The following is a 5,340-nucleotide window of genomic DNA, read 5'->3' as shown; positions in this document are numbered from 1 at the left end:
TATGGTTTTTCCAGTGGTCATGTATGAATGTGAGAGTCGGACTATAAAGAAAGCTGAGTGCCGAAGAATTGATGCTTCTGAACTGTGGTGTTGGAGAATACTCTTGAGAGTCCCTTGGACTGCAAGGAGATCCAACCAGTCCATCCTAAAGCAGACCAGTCCTGGGTGTTCATTGGAAGGAGTGATGTTGAAGCTGAAACTCCGAAGAGCTGACTCATTGGAAAAGACCCTGATGCTGGGAAAGACTGAGGGCAGGGGGAGAAGGGGACGACAGAGGATGAGATGGTTGGATGGCATCACCAACTCAATGGACATGGGTTTGGGTGGACTCTGGGAATTGGTGGTGGACAGGGAGGCCTGGCGTGCTGTAGTTCAGGGGGTTGCAAAGAGTTCGACATGACTGAGTGGCTGAACTGAACTGATTCTGAATCTCTTCATCCCATTTGGTGCAGTATTCATAGGCCTCACCTTCTATATGTTCAGTATACTGTTTGTGCTGATTGATGATCCTTGTGGTTTGTTTCCCCATGAGGTTTTTGTTGTTGTTGTTTATTTTACTTTTGATTATAAGCTTAATGTTCTTTGGAATTCTTTGAGATCTATATTTAAAATATGTTCTTCCAGAGAGGGTTTGCTTTGCTTTTGTCCATCACCTAGAAGTACTTCCACTTCAGAACTACTTAAATAAATTTTTGGCTTGGATTTTTTCCAGTCACACAAAGAATATGATTTAGGGCTTCCCTCTGCATGAATTTGGTTTATATCAGGAATCCTGATGGGCTTTTTTTATTCCCTGTGTTCCTACACCACCCAAAGCCAAGTGAATACAGGAAACTCTTCTGTGAGTGAGTGGGCATTTTCTCACCCTGTTTCTCTCCTAGAGCTCTGACTTTTGAAAAGTTCCAAACTGGGGGGAGCGGAGAGGTCTTTGGTAACCTTCTTCCCAGGACCAGACCTAAGACCTTTTCTTCTCTTTCCTGTTCTGTTTGGGTTCTCCTAAGAGCAGAGCTTCAGACAAAAACTTGCATTTAGTTAATCTGACACCAGGGAGGAGGAGTGAGGGATGAGAGTGAAACAAAGAAACAAAAGCCAATACAGGATCAAGGGGACCTCTGATACTTCCTGGATGCTCACAGGATCATCTAAAAGGAGCTTTGCGAAATGGAGCCTGAAGAGAGAAGCATTTATTATTTGCTCCTGTCTTCCACTGATCAACAGTGGCGCTACAGTGTGCAGAGAAGGGCACCCTCCTATACTGTTGGTGGGAATATAAATTGATACAGCCACTATGGAGAACTGTATGAAGGTTTCTTTAAAAACTAAAAATAAGGCTACCATATGACCCTGCATTCCAACTCTTGGGCATAGATCTGGAGAGAAACATGATCCAAAAAGTCATGTGCACCCCAATTTTCATTGTAGCACTGTATACAGTAGCTAAGACATGGAAGCCACCTAAATGCCCATCAACAGAGGAATGGATAAAGAAGATATGGTACATATATGTACCATAGACTATTACTCAACCATCAAAATTCTCCAAGCCCGGCTTTAGCAATACATGAACAGTGAACTTCCAGATGTTCAAGCTGGATTTAGAAAAAGCAGAGGAACCAGAGATCAAATTGCCAACATCTGTTCAATCATCGAAAAAGCAAGAGAGTTCCAAAAAAAGTCTATTTCTGCTTTATTGACTATGCCAAAGCCTTTGACTGTGTGGATCACAATAAACTGTGGAAAATTCTGAAAGAGATGGGAATACCAGACCACCTACCTGCCTCCTGAGAAATCTGTATGCAGGTCAGAAAGCAACAGTTAGAACTGGACATGGAACAAGACTGGTTCCAAATAGGGAAAGGAGTACGTCAAGGCTGTATATTGTCACTCTGCTTATTTAACTTATATGCAGAGTACATCATGAGAAATGCTGGGCTGGATGAAGCACAAGCTGGAATCAAGATTGCCGGGAGAAATATCAATAACCTCAGATATGCAGATGACACCACCCTTATGGCAGAAAGTGAAGAGGAACTAAAAAGCCTCTTGATGAAAGTGAAAGAGGAGAGTGAAAAAGTTGGCTCAAAGCTCAATATTCAGACAACTAAGATCATGGCATCCAGTTCCATTACTTCATGGAAAATATATGGAGAAATAGTGGAAACAGTGTCAGACTTTATTTTGGGGGGCTCCAAAGTCACTGCAGATGGTGACTGCAGCCATGAAATTAAAAGATGCTTATTCCTTGGAGGAAAGTTATGATCGACTTAGCATATTAAAAAGCAGAGACATTACTTTGCCAATAAAGGTCCATCTAGTCAAGGTTATGGTTTTTCCAGTGGTCATGCATGGATGTGAGAGTTGGACTATAAAAAAAGCTGAATGCCAAAGAATTGATGCTTTTGAACTGTGGTATAGGAGAAGACTCTTGAGAGTCCCTTGGACTGCAAGGAGATCCAGCCAGTCCATCCTAAAGGAGATCAGTCCTGAGTGTTCATTGGAAGGACTGATGTTGAAGCTGAAACTCCAATACTTTGGCCATCTGATGCAAAGAGCTGACTCATTTGAAAAGACCCTGATGCTGGGAAAGACTAAGGACGGGAGGAGAAGGGGAGGACAGAGGATGAGATGGTTGGATGGCATCACCGACTCAATGGATATGAGTTTGGGTAAACTCCAGGAGTTGGTGATGGACAGGGAGGCCTGCCGTACTGCAGTTCCTGGGGTTGCAAAGAGTCAGACATGACTGAGTGACTGAACTGAGCTGAACTGAATGTAGCCATAACACAACCTCACAAAACATAACCATGATAACCACACAAAGTAACCCGTGACCAGAGGAGCACCTCATGAGGTGCGTGTGCAGCGCCATAAGCAATCTCAGCTGTTACATAGCCATCCAAAGTTACTGTTTACAGCACCTGGGGCAAGAGGCTATGAGAGCATAGAGCAAGAGAGCCTGTCTGGCGCCATTTTGTTAATTTCCCCACAGTCCCTTTAGGAGGCTGCTAGGCAACCAGGAAATAAAAGGAAAGCATCAAATATTTATCCTCTCTTTTGTATATGATTTCTCCTTCCAGATAACTAAATAATCAACGAGGGGAAGTTTCACTTTGTAGAAGTATGCCTGCTAATGAAGGAAGAATAAATGATGTGGTTAAAATATCACCCTCATGAATCCAGGCAATGAACATCAATGGCTGCAAATGTCAAAAAATGACAGCCAACCAGAGATTAGGTGCTTCTGATGGGAGCACACATCATCACCTAAGAAGCAATCCTTCAAAAAAGTTTTTTTGAATTTGTTCAATTTACAGAAAATACAGAGGATGAAAGAACATATTAAATGGTGCTACAGGGATAAAATCAGTCAAGTTCAGACTGTGGCAAACTACAATGATGAATGATCCAATTTATTTAACAAAACAGCTTTACAAGATAGATGGTGGGGGAGCCTAGAGATTTAAGGTTCACCAACCAAGCACAGTACACATTTGTTATTCAGTTCAGTTCAGTTGCACAATCGTGTCCGACTCTTTGCGACCCCATGAATCGCAGCACGCCAGGCCTCCCTGTCCATCACCAACTCCTAGAGTTCACTCAGATTCACGTCCATCGAGTCCGTGATGCCATCTACTCATCTCATCCTCTGTCGTCCCCTTCTCCTCCTGCCCCTAATCCCTCCCAGCATCAGAATCCTTTCCAATGAGTCAACTCTTCACATGAGGTGGCCAAAGTACTGGAGTTTCAGCTTTAGCATCATTCCTTCCAAAGAAATACCAGGGTTGATCTCCTTTAGAAAGGACTGGTTGGATCTCCTTGCAGTCCAAGGGACTCTCAAGAGTCTTCTCCAACACCACAGTTCAAAAGCATCAATTCTTCAGTGCTCAGCCTTCTTCACAGTCCAACTCTCACATCCATACACGACTACTGGAAAAACCATAGCCTTGACATTTGTTATTGTTTGGATATTATTTGGAGCCCAATTCAAACAACAATTTAAGAAAGAAAATGAAAGAGAGGAAAATTACGAGATAAAGAAGTATGAGCTCTGAATAGATTGCTGTTTCTGTTAATGAATTACTATTGATTTTTTGTATTATTTTGTTTAATTCCTTATCTTTTGGAGCTGCATACTGAAATATTTACAGAAAAAATACATGATCTTTTGAACTTGCTTCGAGATAATCCAGTGGTTTCCCTGGTGGCTCAGTGGTGAAGAATCTGCCTGCCAATGCAGAAGACATGGGTTAAATCCCTGGTCCAGGAAGATCCCACATACTGCACAGGACAACTAAGTCTGTGCGCCACAGCTACTGAGCCTGTGCTGTAGAGTCCAGGTGCCACAACTACTGAGCCCACGTGCTGCGGCCACCAAAGCCTGCACGCCCTAGAGCCCATGCTCTGCAACAGAAGCCTCCACAATGAGAAGCCCGCAAATCACAGCTGGAGAGTAGCCCCTACTCATTGCAACTAGAGAAAACCTGCACAGCAAGGAAGACACAGCACAGCCAAAAACAAATAAATTAATTAAAAAAAAAGATAATCCAGAGTTGAAGGAAAAGTGGGAAAGGGTATAGGTAAAAACAAGACTGACCATATGAGACAGGGGTAACCAGAGTTTCATCATATTAATTCTCCTAGCTTTGTATATGTCTGAAATTTTCCATAATAAAATTTTAATGCCTCTATATTAGTCTGTTAGAGCTAAAATGAGGCTGTGTAACAAATGACCCCCCAAAACTCAGAAGCAGAAGTTATCCACCATGGAGAAGGCACCGAGATGACTTGACCATCTGACATTAGCCAGCTTCAGTCGCTGGCCACCCTGGTGCTGTCACAATGGTCACACGAAGGAAGCAGCCATAGTCAGAGGGATGGAGGCCATGCATGAGCACAACAAAAAGTGCAGGTTCCCACTAACCACGGCTGTCTAAGCTACTGCTGCTAACGAATATCTGAACTGCCAGCAACAGAGATGTATACCAAGTCCCCCATTTAACACCATTTCTCCAGAAGACCAACTGCCTTGCGGGGGCAACTTAACTATTCTGAGCCCCTTCCATCCTTCAAGGACCAGTGACTCATTACAAAGGATAACGTTTATTCTAAATAGCATCTTAACCAAATAATTAAGTACGTCAAGGCTGTATATTGTCACCTTGCTTATTTAACCTATATGCAGAGTACATCATGTGAAACGCTGGGCTGGATGAAGCACATGCTGGAATCAGGATTGCCAGGAGAAATATCAATAACCTCAGATATGCATTGCCTGGAGAATCTCAGGGATGGGGGAGCCTGGTGGGCTGCTGTCTATGGGGTTGCACAGAGTTGGACACG

This window comes from Capricornis sumatraensis, chromosome 19, assembly GCF_032405125.1.
Source record: "Capricornis sumatraensis isolate serow.1 chromosome 19, serow.2, whole genome shotgun sequence".
Classification (NCBI taxonomy): Eukaryota; Metazoa; Chordata; class Mammalia; order Artiodactyla; family Bovidae; genus Capricornis; species Capricornis sumatraensis.
Note: the sequence above shows the minus strand (reverse complement) of the source record.